Source organism: Lolium perenne, chromosome 3 (genome assembly GCF_019359855.2).
Source record: "Lolium perenne isolate Kyuss_39 chromosome 3, Kyuss_2.0, whole genome shotgun sequence".
In the NCBI taxonomy this organism is placed as follows: Eukaryota; Viridiplantae; Streptophyta; class Magnoliopsida; order Poales; family Poaceae; genus Lolium; species Lolium perenne.
In genome coordinates, this window is record NC_067246.2 from 329,101,002 (window position 1) to 329,118,922 (window position 17,921).

Consider the following 17,921-nt stretch of genomic DNA (forward strand, 5'->3'; position numbering starts at 1 on the left):
GACACAAGCTTTTATCCTCGCATCTAAACCACCTCCAGGAGATCCAAGGGAAACACTATACAATATGGCGATAGCAGGAGTTGGAGCTATGGGGACAGCGTTTGTATCAACGCCTCCCGAAGGAGTGGCAAGGCAAAATAGTCCACGACCTGCAGCAGCAACAACGGCAGCCCCTGAAGGACCAAGTGGAGCAAGAGACACGGCAGCACAAGCAAGGGTTGACAGAGCGCGGCAAGGCAGAAGGGAACATCGGCAATCCCCAGAACTTAACGACGAAGATATGTGTGGTTTGCCGTGCTTCACGAGGAGAGTCCGAAAAACTCGAGTCCCTTCAGGATTCAAGTTACCCGACAACTTCAAGAAATTCGATGGCCTTCAGGATCCAGAGGACTGGTTAGTTGATTATCTCGAGACGGTGAAGCTCACAGGAGGAACTAGGGCAACAGCTATGCAAAGCATCCAGGTGCATCTGAGTGGAGCAGCACGATCTTGGATAAAAAAACTTACCCCAGGATCTATCGACAGCTGGGAGAGCTTCGAGGACGTGTTCGTCAAGAACTTCCGGTCCACATGCAAAAAGCCTGCGTCGTTGGAGGAGTTGAGAGCATGTCGACAAAAGCTGGATGAATCAATGAGAAAATATATCCAAAGGTGGAACATCATCAAAAACTCGGCAGAAAATATATCTGATGAGAGAGCGATAGACGCGTTTGTCGCAGGAATCAGACGTGGAGATTTTGTCGAGGACTTGGGAAGGACCAACCCAAAGACAGTATCCGCGTTAATGGAGATAGCCAACAGATGGGCAGACGGAGAAGATGTTGTTCACAACAAACGACACAGGTCACCAGAGGAGGACCGTGGTCGAAATTATCAGCCGAGGCGACGATTTCCTCGGCAGTACCCGAACTATGACGCTCCAGGACAAATTTCGGCAGGTTTTCGGGCAAACACAGGAGGAAATAACAGAGATGATTATCAGAGAAGCAGCGAGCAGCGAGGCGATAACAGGGATGATTCTCGCAACAACAGGCAAAATAGCGGGCCTAGGTTCCCGAGGCCTTTCGTGTCCCCCGAAGAAATGATGAACGGGCCGTGCCAGATGCATTTTTTCCTCGACAGCAACGGAAAAAGACAGTCAGGACACCTGCAGAAAGATTGTCGCAATTTCCAGGCAATGTTAAGGTATGCAGAGCACGCTAACGCTCGGGCAGCACAGAGAAATCCTCGAGAACCCAGGAGTGAGATTCACTTGCCACCTCCTCCCGCGATTACAGACGACAATCGACATCAGCTCAGAATAGCGGCAGCACCTCCACCACCACCTTATGTTGATCCTAATTCCAACGGAGTGGTGTCGATGATTCAGAAGGGAAGGCCATCCAATAGAGCTCAGAAAGTAATCTCACGACAAGTGTTTATGGCAGAAAAAATGCCTCCACCAACTGTCGAATATCTTAATTGGTCAGGGCAAGATATTGGCTTCACCATAGCAGATCACCCGCAGCAAGTTCCTCGACCAGGGCAGTCAGCACTTATTCTGCCAGCAGTTATTGCGGGATTTGATGTCTCTCGAGTGTTCATAGACGGCGGCAGCAGCTTAAACCTTATGTATGCAGATACATTGAGGAAGATGAACATATCCTTAGCAAACTTGAAGCCAACAGACACAAGGTTCCACGGCATCACACCGGAGAAACCAAGTTATCCATTGGGGAAGATCAATCTCGACGTTCAGTTCGGAACCCAAGAAAATTATACAATCGAGAGGCTGGAATTTGAAGTCGTGGATTTTCCGTCGCAGTACCACGCTTTGTTGGGACGACCAGCATATGCTAGATTTATGGCGGTGCCACACTATACATACCTGTTGTGGAGATTGCCTGGACCAAAGGGACCAATCACAGTCAAAGGAAGCATCGCCTTAGCTGATAAGTGCGACAAGGATTTCCATCGGCTATCAGAAACTTTCGGGATGCAAGCTGAGTATTTAGCGTCAAAAAGTATGACTGACTACGACGTGCTGCCAGACGTTGGAAGGCCAAATAAAGAATCAAATTTCAATACCGAGAAAAATTCTAAGGAGGTGCAGATTCACCCGACAGACCCGAAAAAGACGACGTCCATTGCAACAAATATGGATATCGCATAGGAAAGCGCGCTCGTCAAGTTCCTCCGTGAGCACTGGAAAATCTTCGCATGGTGTCCAGCTGACATGCCAGGAGTACCCAGGGAACTTGCCGAGCACCACCTCAACTTGGATCCTCTCGCGAGACCAATCAAACAACCCTTGCGGCGTTTTTCGGAACCAAACCGCAAAGCTATGTTATCAGAAATAGATCGACTTAAAGATGCTAGTTTTATCAAAGAGATATCTACAGAAGCCACATGGGTAGCTAACCCAGTGATGGTGCCGAAGAAACACACGACAGTCCTTCGCATGTGCGTCGACTTTACGTGTTTCAATAAACATTGTCCTAAGGATCACTTTCCCCTCCCAAGGATCGATCAAATCATCGACTCCACGGCAGGATGTGAACGTCTTTCCTTTTTGGATGCATACTCTGGTTATAACTAGATCAGATTAAAAGAAGATGATGAGGCCAAAACAGCGTTTATTACACCTTACGGCGTGTTTTGTTACAAAACAATGCCCTTTGGTCTAAAAAATGCGGGAGCAACATATTAGAGGATGATGCAGAAGTGTTTGGCGACACAGATTGGGAAAAACGTGCAAGTATACATCGACGATGTCGTCATAACATCAAAAAAGGGGGCAACGTTGATCGAGGATCTCAAAGAAACCTTTGACAACCTCGACAAATTCTGCCTAAAATTGAACCCGACGAAGTGTTCTTTTGGCGTCCCAGCAGGAGAACTTCTGGGGTTTCTAGTTTCAGCAAGAGGGATTGAAGCAAATCCCGAAAAAATACAAGCTATAATAACAATGAGGAAGCCAACAAAGTTGAAAGAGATACAGCAGCTAACTGGGCGAGTCGCAGCTTTGAGCAGATTCGTCGCCAGGCTGGGAGAAAAAGCGTTACCATTTTACGCTCTGATAAAACAAGGAGATAAATTCCAGTGGAACGAAGAGGCCGACAGAGCTTTCGAGGATTTGAAGCGCACAATTTCGACACCACCAATTTTGGTGGCGCCAAAGGAAAAGGAACCTCTCCTGCTGTATATTGCAGCCACGCCCCAAGTAGTTAGCACAGTGCTAGTTGTCGAAAGAGAAGAAGAAGGAAAACTCCATGGAGTGCAAAGGCCAGTATATTTCATCAGTGAAGTTCTGTCGCCCTCCAAACAGCGGTACCCGCAGTACCAAAAACTAGCATATGGAGTAATTGCAACTGCAAGGAAGTTGCGCCACTATTTTTCGGCACACCCGATAATAGTAGTCAACGAAGCACCTCTTTCAAATATACTAAACAATCCAGAAGCTACAGGGCGTGTCTCCCTTTGGGGAATAGAACTTTCCCCTCGGGACATCACGTATGAAAAAAGAAAGGCAATCAAGTCGCAAGTTCTGCCAGATTTCATTGCAGAATGGATGGAGCTACAAAACACGGGACCCCCAGATTTGTCAAGAACCTGGACCATGAATTTCGACGGGTCCAAGAGAGTAGAAGGAGCTGGCGCAGGAGTAGTACTTATATCACCTGAAGGCGACAAGTTGAAATACGTCCTTCGGATGACGTTCCTTAACGCATCTAACAATGAAGCAGAATATGAAGCCCTTATACACGGGATGAAGATGGCGAAAGCTTGCGGTGCAACTCGACTAAAAATCTTTGGCGACTCACAATTGGTGGCTCAGCAAGTTATGAACCAATGCGACGCAGTCAATGATAGCATGATAGCATACAAGGAGGTGTACAATGAGCTCGAGAAGCTATTTGATGAATGCGAGGTAAATCACATCAGTAGATTGAGCAACGATGAAGCCGACGTCCTCGCAAACATCGGGTCGCAGTGCCTCTCAATCCCGCCAGGAGTGTTTTGGGAAGAAATAGCGGAGAGATCCACGAAGCCAAAAAAGGTGCAGAAAAAAGCAAAAGAGGAGAAAACTTCGACGCTTCTCAAAGAAACCACGGAGGATGAAGAGGACCAAGAACTTGTGATGATGATACAAATTCCATGGATGCAAGCATATATATCATACATCCTCAGGAAAGAAATACCCGACGATCTAGTTGAAGCAAGGCGAGTTATTCGATGATCCAAGGCTTTCACAGTGATCAAAGGGGAATTATACAAGCGACGTATTTCAGGCGTCCTTCAAAGGTGTGTCACACGCGAAGAAGGAAGAGTAATTCTGAAGGACGTGCACGAAGGGATATGTGGTCACCACGCAAGTAGTCGAGCTATTGCAGCCAAAGTTTTTCGGGCAGGATTCTATTGGTTGACAGCAATTGAGGATGCCAAGGAGATAGTAAGAACTTGCGACGCGTGCCAAAGATTCGCCGCCAAACCTCACTCTCCAGCGGCAGAATTAACACCAATACCATTGTCGTGGCCTTTTGCCCAATGGGAACTGGATATGGTGGGCAAGTTGCACAAAGCTTCGCCAGGAGGATATGAGTACTTGCTGGTTGCTGTCGACAAATTCACCAAGTGGATAGAAGCAAAGCCAATAAATTCACCAGATGCAGCATCAGCAATAAAATTCGTGAAGGACATCGTTTTTCGATTTGGAGTACCTCATAGCATTGTCACAGACAATGGCAGCAACTTTACGTCAAAGGAGTTTAAGGCGTACTGTGCAGAGGTAGGCATCAAATCGCACTTCGCGTCAGTTGCACATCCTCAAACCAATGGTCAAGTCGAGAAAGCCAATGGCATCATCTGCAACGGCATCAAGAAACGCCTATTAGGACCACTGGAAAAAGCTCGACATACCTGGCCAGAAGAACTACCAAGTGTGTTATGGAGCATCCGAACAACACCAAATACAGCGACACAGGAGACCCCGTTTTTCCTTGTCCATGGAGCAGAGGCAGTACTGCCAATAGAAATAGAGCACGACTCGCCCAGAGTCACAGAGTATAATGAAGAAGCTTCCAGGAAAGCATTGGAAGATGACGTCGACGCACTCGACGAAGCTCAAGACGAAGTATTATCAAGGGTAACCAAATATCAGCAGGACCTGAAAAATTACCACAGTCGACGTTTGAGACCAAGATCTTTTCAAGTCGGAGACCTAGTTTTGCGACTCAATCAAGAGCGCACTGAAAAACTAGAGTCGCCATGGCTTGGCCCCTACGTCATAACGGAAGTAATTGAAGGAGGAGCGTACAGGATAAAGGACAAGAAGACAGGGGTCCCCGAGAAAAACCCCTGGAACGTAGCACAGCTCAGGCGGTTCTACGCCTAGAGTCGAAATATAGTCCTTCTCTGTAAAAATACAATGTACTGAAACGCCCGTGAGTTTTCAGACGCACTCTTTTCCTTTTCGGGGCATCGAGTGGGGCCGGAAAGGTTTTTAATGAGGCGGGCTCGCGGTGCTGCAATATAATAAAGATAGTGGAGATATATTTCTTATTCTTCGACACGCTCGGGGGCTCAACGCCTTCAAGTTTCAAAATACGTATAATATAGACATATTAGACTTACCAAAATATTTCGCCTTGGTACACTAAATACCTCGCCAAATATCGGAAGTTAATAAAATCATAAACATAGTGTATGCGCCAAAGAAACTTACTGCTTTGGTCTAAGAACCTCGCAACAAAAATACAGAACTGTGATACCACGACACTCGGGGGCTTCCAACCCATCAATGAAAAAATAGAGATATCTTATTATGACAGGAGGGAAAACATCCGAGATAGAAAAACAGTATAGACTCCAGCCAAAAGCTCGGGGGCTCAGTGATCAAAAACACAGTTTGACAATATAGATTGTGTTTACAAATACACAAAAATGTATCAATGATAGAAATACAGCAAAGAAGAGGAAAAAGTTTTCAAGGGAAACCTAGCACATGATCTATGGTTATCCGCTCAGTAGAAGGACGAGTACTATGTTCAGCATAGCTTCCCTTCACGAAGAACTCAGAATCCATCCGAAGAAGTTCATCCATCATATCTTCAAAGAACAGGAGTCACCAAATCGTCAATCTTGCCCATATTTCTCTTTTTCTTTGCCATCTTCGCCAAACAAGTAGGAACAATTTGATCTATGGGCAATTTTGGATGACAAATTTTTATCATCATCATGGCAAATCTTGCGTCAGCAGAAAGTTGAGCTCGCACAAAGCCATGGATTCGAGGAGCATCTCGAAATTTCTCCATTAAAGCTGGAAGGGTTTCTGGCATTTTGTTCCGAGGGAACATGGTCCCATAAACTAAGAATAAAGTCTTCGTACAGAAGTCAAGGAAATCGCGGACCTGAGCCGCGCGATCTTGAAATCTGACGATTTGGCGGGTGCGCTCAGGAGTAACCCAAAAATTAGACCCATGTTGCGAAACTGGGCCTCAAGAAATGCAGTGGTTCGAGCTTCAACACGTTGGTCTTCGGCAAAGACATCCAGAAACGAGCACGACACATCAAACAAAAAATCAAGTAACGAATGGTGAAGAATAATATCCAATATGTTTACGAGCGGGAATCATCCCTGTCATGTCCAAACTGGCATCGATCATTAGTGAAGCATATAATTCTCGCGAGAAGAAGCTTCAGCGACTTTTCAAAGAATAAAGAGCATCCTTCACAGCGATGGCTTCCTTCGCCTGTTGAAGAGCAATTTCCTCTCTCTCGGACGCTTGTCGAGATTTTTCCATCATCGCAAGAGTTTGTTTCTTCATGGATTGAAGTTGCTGTCGAAGTTCTTGCAAATCTTCTGACGAATGTTTGTTTGAAAAACCTTCGAGAGGGTTACCAGCGATTGGCATTTTCTTCGAGAAGGAAGAAGCGGGAGAAGCATCGGCAGAGCAAGGATTGGTCGAATAGTTGTCAAATATTAACTGGAAAAGAAAGCGCCAGGATCAATGATAGTGCCAGAGGAAATTTCATTAATTTCTAGAAACATTTACATAGGCATTACAAAAGAAGTTTTTCCTAAAGGACTACCAGGATAATTGTCGCCACAGCTAAAATTGGCGACAAGGGCAAAAGAAGCAGAGAACGAAAAAACAAAGAGGCATGCAACTAGACCTCCGGCCTTGATGAGCTAGGAGTTGAAGCTGGTCTGATCCCAAGATAGGCCAGGATTTTCTTCGTGTTGGGCTTGGCTGCCTTAATCAACGACCTCCATCTTGACTGCTCTATCTGATCGGTGTCGCCAACCTTCATCCAATCAACAGATTGTTGGCTGTCGACGACAAGGCAACAAGACTCTCGACAAAGAATCTTCATGTTTTCCTGGCGCATCTTCAGTCCAAGGTCCTCTGATGAATTGAAGCTCTTGGCAAGGGTAAGGAAAGTCGGGGGCTCCTCTTTCTTCGGGAAGAAGTAGGGGAACAGCGCCGACAGTCCCGCACTAGCATTCGCCACGCCTTCACGAATTTCGGCTCCATGAAGCTCCAGATAAGAAAGTGCGTCAAGGAGAGGATCATTGTCGGGATTTTCTAGGTCAAACTCTTGGTTTGTTTGGTCTGCCACACGAAACAAAACGTTGGTCAAAAACAAGAAACAGCGGGTAGCATAAAAATAGAAGGGATCAATAATATTACTTTGAGTACGTCGACTTTGTGATTTCAGGCCCTTGAGGATCCCCTGCTCACGATCAGCCTGTGCAGCTTTGTGCTCGTTTAAAGCAGTTTCAGCATCCTCAAGTCTTTTCTGCAGATCCTCGACACGAGCAGTCTTCGCTTTGGCTTCATCAGCCTCTGCTTTGGCTTCGCTAGCAACAAGTTCGGCTTTCTTGCGGGCCGCTTCACTTTGCTCCAGTTTTTGAGCAAGTGCGTCGGCACGTTTGTTGGCCTCTGCAAGTTTCTCTGTCGAAAAAAAAAGAGGAAAGGTCAAAAATGGCGACAAACGACAAGAGCAAGAAGTAAAAAATTATTACCCATTGGAGGGGTTGGGTAGCTTTCCTCGCTGGGGAAGCGCAATGCCTGGGGTTTCTTGCTGATCCCCAGCTTCCTCAGCATGTTGATGTCCTGAGCGGAAATCTTTGATCTTTCCCACTCCGCCGTTCCAAGATCCACGGCGGCCATGGAGGATTCCGGCGTACTGTGCCTTGTTAATCGACGTGGTGGCATCAACAATGGCGCAGGGTTTGCAGCTTGGAAGTGAGGAGCTTAGGAGATCGTGGATTGCAGGAGGAAATTTGCAGATGAGAAAAGGGGGGACGGCGCGAGCGGAAGTGCTCAACGAGGAAGACGATGATCTTATATAAGGGTGCGGCGAAACGACGAACCGTTGGATAAGGAATATGTGTGACAGATGATAACCACGTGGCAACAAGGGTAAAAAAGTAACTTAACACTGGGGAAGTTACGGTGCGTGTGCCTGAAAAAGCGGAGGACGTGTGTCCCCCACCTGCACGACGTGTCAAGATGGTAAATTAATTGGGCCCGCATGGCGGCGAGAAAAGGCTTGTCGCAAATTTTTGATAGACAATCGTGGCTATTGTCAGCAACAACGTCATCTTGACAGAGGGAAAAAATTCGGCTCAACAGCTTTTTAAAAGGCGACACGGAAAAATAATGATGGAGCCTTTGATCAAATACAAGTTTCCGATCAAATGCTCGGGGGCTATTTTGGGAAAAAGAAAAAGAAAAAAGAAAGAAAAAAATAGAAGTGGCATGAGCCTATGACCAAATATGAATATTTGTTCATAGCCTCGGGGGCTACTCCCATCGGGAGCGCTGTTCGCGCAACCGAGAAATTGTAAAACTCCGGGAGAGAAAGGGAAATATGTCGGCATAAGGCGTGGAGCCTACACCCAAGTACAAGTCCTTGGCTGTAGCCTCGGGGGCTACTCCCATCGGGAACGCTGTTCCCGTGCCCGATGAAATTATAAAAGAAAGAAAGACAGAGAAAAAAGAAAGATAAAAGAGCAAAAGAGTATATTTCGAGTTATAACTAACTCTACATATACTCCCATCGGGAGAACAATATAAGTCATCTTTGACTCGATAAAATGTGCCATTCCAACAGCCGGAAAAGCACTCGACAATATATTCTCAGAACGCCAAAGTTGCGATCAATTTCTGAATGCCGCAAATTTGCGAAGGTAAGACCCCAGATCCGTTCTGCTGGGCGTGGCATCGCCGAAGAATGCGCTCTGCTACTTTTATCCGTATCAACAGATACGAAGAAAAATCCTAACGGACGCGTTAGGTACTCGATAAATTTTACTGGGACTCGACAGAATGGTAAGACCTTAAGCGGCACCTGTCGAAGTTTACACCAGTATCCCGAGGTCATGTCCAGGGACGTGATCTTGAAGTAGGTTTTTGCGGATTGCCACTAGAGCAGTTAACTAGTACCTGATCCGTCAGATGAACTAGCCCCAACTACCATTATCCCTGTACAATATAGAATTTTATGTGAAAAAATATAGGAAAGTTGAAGTTGTTGAATAAAAGTAAACAGTGGAGATTTTCCCTGGCTCTACGATTCAAGCAAAATCTCGGGGGCTACTGACATAGGCATCCTCAAATGGGCCTGCCGAAGATTGTACCCGGGGTTTATTGAAAGCCCATTACTCGAAGAATAAGAAGATTCGGAAGCCCAAGATATATTTAGGGAAAGCTAGAGTTGTAATAGGAAGTGTTATTTGTAATCTGGCGGGGTGAATTAGAAACCGTCCCGGACTCTGTAACTTGTACAACACGAATCCCTCGGCTCTGCCTCCTATATAAAGGGGGAGTCGAGGGACGAAGAGATCATCGAATCATTGTCTACAAACCCTAGTTTTCACAATCGTCGAGTACTTTTCGGCTGAAACCTTCGAGACCTACTTACCCTCTACTTCTAACTAAACCCTAGCCTACAATCCATAGGCATTGACCAGTTAATACCTTGTCACCCGGCTTGGCCAGCATTATCACATCTCTACAATCTCTCATCAGTCTCTCATGGCTTCCACCGTACCCACTCTAACCTACCAGCAGGTGGAGGAGCTTTACGCCTCGAACTACCCTTTCCCACCGGGCTACCGCGTCCCCACCGGCTGGAGCCTAAGCGCCGGAGGCGTGCCGGTCCCTCCCGTCCCTCAGGGTACTGCACGCCGGGCGGCCATCACGAACCACTACTACCTCGACCTCACGCCGGAGCAGCGGATGAATCCCCACTGGCATCCCGATAACAAGCATACTTGGGACGCCTTCTTCATCAATCGGCGTGAGAGGGCGCTCGCCAGGTATGAGGAGGACGGTCTGCCTCCTGGGAACTTCCACGAGGCCGGCCGTCGGCTATGGTGGTACGGCCGGACTCTGCAGAGCGTCATGGACTACATCACGGCCGGCGATATCCCCCGCCTGCGCTACCCTCAGTTCGAGCCACGAGCGCCACCCGACGACGGCAGCGACGACGACGGCGGCAACTTAGAAGGCGACGACTGCCAGTACAACAGCGGTGACTATGAAGACTACGAGTATGCATATTATACGCCTAGGCAGGAGTATGACTAAATCACTCCAAATTTCATGTATCATCAGTGGTATCTCGAATCAATCGAATCATTCGAAAATGGACACCAAACACATCACGGATAATATAACTCACATGATTCATTCAACAAAGTTTTGGTACAATAAATTGTTACACATCATTTCTTCCCTTGTGTCCCTTCTTGCTTACGATTGTGCCGTATCCATGGAGCATCCTCATCATTTAACTTAATTCTTGGGTCAGTGTTCACTTTGAAGGGCAGAATTTCACCAAACATATTATAATCTTCTGACATGTCTATCTTGTCCTCCACTCCTACGATGTTTCTTTTCCTTGAAAGAACAATGTGGTGCTTTGGATCATCGCATGATGTACTGATCATTTTCTTATCTTTCCGTTTCCTCGGTTTGCTACTCATGTCCCTCACATAGAAAACTAGAGCGACATCTTTGGCTAGGACGAATGGTTCATCAAGGTAACCAAGATTGTTGAAATCCACCATTGTCATTCCGTATTGCTGGTCCACCTTTACCCCACCTCTTGTTAGCTTGAACCATTTGCACCGGAACAAAGGGACCTTAAAGGAGGGTCCATAGTCAAGTTCCCATATCTCCTCTATGTAACCATAATATGTGACCTTTTGCCCATTCTCGGTTGCTGCATCAAAGCGGACACCACTGTTTTGGTTGGTGCTCTTTTTATCTTGGACGATCGTGTAAAATGTATTCCCATTTATCTCGTACCCTTGGAAAGTCGTGATAGTCGAAGATGGTGTCTTGGCCAACATGTACAGCTGATCTACAACATCATTGTCATTCATTAAATGTTTTCTTAACCAACTGCCGAAAGTCTCCATGTGGGCCTTTCTAATCCAGGATTCAGGCATCCCCGGGTTGTCCGAGCGTAAAATATTCTTGTGTTTCTCGAAGTACGGAGCCACCAAGTTGGAATTGGTCAGAACTGTGTGGTGTGCTTCAGTCATAGAATGGCCGTCCATACATATCGTTGATTTCCTTCTGATCGTGCCTTTTCCACTTAGTCTCCCCTCGTGCCGCGATCGAGGAAGACCAATCGGCTTAAGGTCAGGAACAAAGTCAACACAAAACTCAATTACCTCCTCATTTCCATAGCCCTTGGCGATGCTTCCTTCTGGCCTAGCACGGTTACGAACATATTTCTTTAATAATCCCATGAACCTCTCGAAGGGGAACATATTGTGTAGAAATACAGGACCGAGAATGGAAATCTCTTCGACTAGGTGAACCAGGAGGTGCGTCATAATATTGAAGAAGGATGGCGGGAACACCAACTCGAAACTGACAAGACATTGGACCACATCATTCTGTAACCATGGTAGATCTTCTGGATTGATTACCTTCTGAGAGATTGCATTGAGGAATGCACATAGCTTCACAATGGCTACTCGAACATTTTCCGGCAGGAGCCCCCTCAAAGCAATCGGAAGCAATTGCGTCATAATCACGTGATAGTCGTGAGACTTCAGGTTTTGGAACTTTTTGTCCGCCATGTTTATTATTCCCTTTATATTCGACGAGAATCCAGACGGGACCTTCATACTGCTCAGGTATTCAAAAAAGATGACCTTCTCTTCTTTGGTCAGAGCGTAGCTGGCATGACCTTGAAACCATTTCGGATGTCGGTCATCAGGGTCTTTCAAACGTTGCTGGTCCTGTCGTGCTTCCTTTGTATCATTTGTCTTCTCATACACGCCCAAGAAGCTTAGCAGGTTCACGCAAATATTCTTCGTAACATGCATCACGTCGATTGGAGAGCGGACATCTAGGACTTTCCAATATTCTAGCTCCCAAAATATAGATTTCTTTTTCCACATGGGTGCGTGCCCGTTAGCTCCCTTCGGAACTGATTGTCCGGCAGGACCCTTTCCAAAGATGACTTTCAAATCCTTGACCATATCAAATACCTCAAAGACCAGCATGCCTCCGCAGGCTTCGGCCGGTGATCTGCCTTGCCGTTGTAATGCTTTCCTTTCTTTCTTACGTTATGATTTTTGGGAAGAAATCGACGATGCCCCAGGTACACGTTCTTCTTACAATTTGGCAAATGTACACTTTCAGTCTCATGTAAGCAGTGCGTGCATGCATTGTATCCCTTATTTGTCTGCCCCGAAAGGTTACTAAGAGCAGGCCAATCGTTGATGGTTACGAAAAGCAACGCTCGTAAGTCAAATTCCTCTTCTTTGTGCTCATCCCACACACGGACACCAGGTCTGCCCCACAACTGTAAAAGTTCATCAACTAATGGCCTTAGGTACACATCGATGTTGTTGCCGGGTTGCTTCGGACCTTGGATGAGCACTGGCATCATAATGAACTTCCTCTTCATGCACAACCAAGGAGGAAGGTTGTAGATGCATAGAGTCACGGGCCAGGTGCTATGGCTAGAGCTCTGCTCGCCAAAAGGATTCATGCCATCTGTACTTAGACGAAATCTTATGTTCCTTGCATCAGCTGCAAAATCTTTGAACTCTCTGTCGATCTTTCTCCATTGCGTTCCATCTGCGGGGTGTCTCAACTCCCCGTCCTACTTACGGTCCTCTTTGTGCCATCGCAACAACTTGGCATGCTCTTTGTTCCTGAACAGACGTTTCAACCGTGGTATTATAGGAGCATACCACATCACCTTGGCGGGAACCCTCTTCCTGGGTTTCTGGCCCTCAACATCGTCACCAGGGTCATCGCCTCTGATCTTATAACGCAATGCAGTGCATACCGGGAATTCATTCAAATTTTCGTATTCACCGCGGTAGAGGATGCAGTCGTTAATGCATGCATGTATCTTCAGAACCTCTAAACCTAGAGGGCAGACAACCTTCTTTGCTTCGTACGTACTGGCGGGCAACTCGTTATTCTTTGGAAACATATTCTTCAACATTTTCAGCAAGTTTTCAAATGCTGAGTCAGCTACACCTTCTTGTGCCTTCCATTTCAGCAAATCCAGTGTGCAGCCCAGCTTTTTCAGACCATTATCGCATCCTGGGTACAGCGACTTTTTGTGATCCTCTAACATGCGATCCAAATTCTCCCTCTCCTTTTCAGTTTCGCAGCGTCTCCGTGCATCAGCAATGGTCCGACCAAGATCATCAGCAGGCTCATCACGTGCCTCTTCTTCACCTTCCCCTTCACCTTCCCCACCTTCAGCATCCTCCATGAAAGTATCACCGAAATGATCAAGATAGTTGTCATCGATGAAATCATCCCCTTCTTCATCTTCTTCCATTATAACCCCTCTTTCTCCATGCTTGGTCCAACAATTATAGCTTCGCATGAAACCGTGCCGAAACAGGTGTAGGTGAACTTCTCTTGAGGAAGAGTAACCCTTCTGATTCTTACAGCCAACACATGGACAGGTAACAAAACCCCCATGCTTGTTCGCATTAGCCACTACGAGGAAATCTTTCAAACCCGTAGTGAACTCGTCGGAGAGTCGGTTACCGTACATCCATTGCCGATTCATCTTCATTATTATTATATAAAGTATATAATTAACCATCATGCATTTGTTAAACTAACTAGCTAGAAATAATAGAAATTAAACAATGAACTACACACATGCATATTTTATCAATGACACATGAAAGGTTCAAGTTGCTAACCGCGATCAAGGAAAAATAAATGAGAAAGCTCAAGTGTGGCTCGGATACTTCATATCATGTTTCTTTCTATCTCTTGGGCATTTCATCGAACACATTTTGTGCATAAGAGGAACCAAAATCAAACCAACCACCCACTTGTGAAGATTATGAAGAAAGTGGCACCAAATGGCTAAGTGAGTGTGATGAACGGGTATATATAGGGGAGGGGATTTAGTCGCGGTTGGCCTAGCCAACCGCGACTAAAGGCCTTCGTGCACCTTTAGTCGCGGTTGGCTAGGCCAACCGCGACTAAAGCCCCTCACGTGCACCAGCTGGCCACCGAGCGCCCTGGGCCCAGGCCTTTGGTCGCGCTTCGCCTCCCCAACCGCGACTAAAGAGCCCATTAGTCACGGTTCGTATATTTTGGGGACTAATGGGGGCGGATGGAAGGCCCTTTTCTACCAGTGACGGTAGGCGCTCATTAATATGTACAATGCTCACCCATATTAACGGATACGCATACATCCTACCTTTTATGAGCATCTTCGAAAGATTAAATCAAAAAATCTGATCTAATGAAATCTTGAGATTGACGAAGTTATCATAATCTACAGTTGTCTCGTTCTCATGAGAACGAAAATATAGCCTTCCACTAAAAGAATATTCTGTCTTTTATAAGACACCAAAGTATTAAGCATGGTGTTTGAACTTTTCTTTTGAATTTAACATGGTGTTTGAACTTTGTTGGACTGGAGACTATTCAACCACATTTTGATTCTTATGTGCAAGCCATACATTATCCTCATTTCGTTAAATAATAAATATAGGAGAAAACAAAAGAAGTATGAATGTTTGTTACACCAAACCCTGGTGCGTTGACCTGGTAGCAGTATCTACATATAAATGTTGAATCCACTAACGATAGCATATCCAAACATTTACAGAAGAATTTGATTGAGCATCAGTAGGCATTGGATAGCCATTGAAAAGATGAGTAGTCATCATTATCACCTAGTTTCATTTCTTCATTGAACTATGCTACTTCTATTTGAACGTGTATTTCTATTTTTCTTTTTCGAAATGGGGGAAATATCGCCCCAGCTTCTACATCCAAAGGATGCACACGGCTTTTTTTATTAGATTATTCACGAAACCTTACAAGAAACAATACAAAAGATCAAACTCGAAGCAACCTTACTATACCTACAGTGGGATGAAGAGGGTGACAATACACCAACTCACATCATCCAAAACTAAATGCCTTCCCAAACCGTCCAATAGCAGGTGAGAAACACATCCACTCAAGCAGACTCTCAGCGCACGCCAACGCACACGCCATAGGAGTTGCTCCCGCCGTCTTCCTCGACTCCATCTTCAAGAGAGATCATCGCATTAACCTTGCAAGACCTACCGTCGATGCCACCATGACGCCATACGGCTCCACCCTCCTGCACGTGTATTTCTATTTGGATGTAATAACCTATGTTTTTATTTAAACGCTTAATTTGTTGAAAGAACATGATTTTGCCTGCTCGGACCAAATGTGTCGACAGACACATGATAAAAAATAACCATTTTTGGACCGACGTAAATGAACGCAGCCGGTTATTTTCGATATCCGATTTGTGTCGAACCACTAGAGATGCCCTTAGATAAAGGGAGAATCTGCAAGCTCATCCGCCGCCACAAGCGCAGCTCGTCCGCTAACCCAAGCAGTCAAAGGGTACGTTTGTTTGGCCTTCCACTTCGGCTTTTGGGGTCCAAAAGCAGCAGCCCAAACAAACAACAACAAATAGAAAAACACTTCTCCACAGCGCTGTTGTGAAATGAACTATGAACAAAAAAGCAGGTCTCGACCTGCTTCCCAAGCTTTCAGCTGCTTCCCGAGTCCCACTGGACCAAACTAGCCCTTGCACTTCGAATGAATTACGGAGAAACTGCATTCCCGTATATAATCTGGGGCTCCCATGGAGACGCCAAGTTAGGGTTTCCCCGCCGCCGTTCTGCAGTGGCTTCCGTTCCCCGCGGCCGCCGCCCACCCGCCACCGTTCCCCGCGGCCGCCACCCACCTCGTAGCCGTTCCCCGCTCCCTCCTCCATTCCTGGCCCGTGCCGACTCGACCCGCGCGGTCGCCTCCAACTCCCGCGCGGCCACCTCCACTAACCCGCCCGGCCGCCTCCTCCGATTCCGGCGGGAGGCAGGAGGTCCCGTCCAACACCTGCTTCGTCGACCTGCTGCCTATCCCTGCTGCGACCTCGACGCCCTGCTGTTGCCCTGTACCCGTCCCTGCTTCGGAAGGTGAGGATGCTATGATATATTGTCAATTGTGAACATGAAGTTTGATCTGTGGGATGCTATATGATTGATATGTATGAGCTATGGGTTGTTTGTGTATTATTTGATATGAAAACTGCAAGTAATTCTTGGTAGATTGAGTAATTTGTGGTCTATTTTGACATGAACCTACATTGTATTTATATCATGCATGGAGTTGAATGTTTTGCCTTATGACTTTAGATGGATCAAGATAAGACACCTAAGGCACGTTGGGATGCACTGTCCACTACAATGTTTTGTGAAATCTGCAAGGACCAAAAGCAGAAAGGAAATAGGCCTACTGATTTCCTTAGTCCGGATGGGTACAAGAATTTAGGTAGAGAATTTGGTATTAGGACAGGGAAAAACTACACCAAGCCACAATTTAAAAATAAATGGGATTCTATAAAAGCATTGTACCAAGCATGGGTGTATTACACTACGAAAGCAACGGGACTTGGTTGGGATACGGCGAAGCAGACAATTACAGCAAGTGATGAACAATGGGTTGAATTGATCAAGGTATTACATATACCATGTTTATGTCATATTTACATTGCAAAATAGATGGCTCACCTTATGGTTATTAACTTGTTCAATCTTATGTAAGCAAACAAGCTTATTGTGGGTTTCTAGAAAGGTCCACCTGACAACTTGGAGTTGATGGAGGTCATGTTTGAGGATGCCCATGTTGATGGGACTTCAGCGGTAATGTCGGGAGTGCCAAGAGAGATTCCCGCTGATTTGGTTGACCTTGTAGCTGATGATGAAGGCTTGGCGCCAACACCTCCTAGTGTGAATAAAAAGTGTGGGGCTACTAGGATTGCATGTAGCCCGGGGAAGAAAAAGAAGAATCCCATGCAAATAGACTTCAAGAGTTTTGTTGATCATTGCATTAATGAAGATCGTGTGACATCATCTTCCACCCAAGTGGTTCAAGACATTGAAGCCATAATGAAAGAAATGGTTGAATGTGGAGCCGATGAGGGTAGTGTTGAGCATTACATAGCAACTAAAATATTTGGCAAACTTGAAAATCGAGCTTTCTTCTATACCATGAAAACTAAGGAGGGTCGGCTTCGTTGGTTGAAGATGCAATATATGTTGTTGTTTTGTTGTTTTTAGATGAGCACAAGTCAGAGTACTGATGAAAGTGATAGCGATGATGGCATCGAGTCTGCACTTGTGGATTCAAGAAGGCATCGGCGGCGACGAAATGTACAATGATGTACCATGTTCTTGAACATTCCGAGAAGCATCTTATGAAGAAAAAGAGGGTAGAACCAAGATGCACTGGACAACAATGGGTATTTGATAACTTGGGCATATCGAAAGATTGCTATGACATGTTTAGAATGCATAGGCCATGTCTTGATTCTTTGCATGACACTTTGGTTGAAAACTTTGGTCTGAAGGGGACAAATCGCATGTG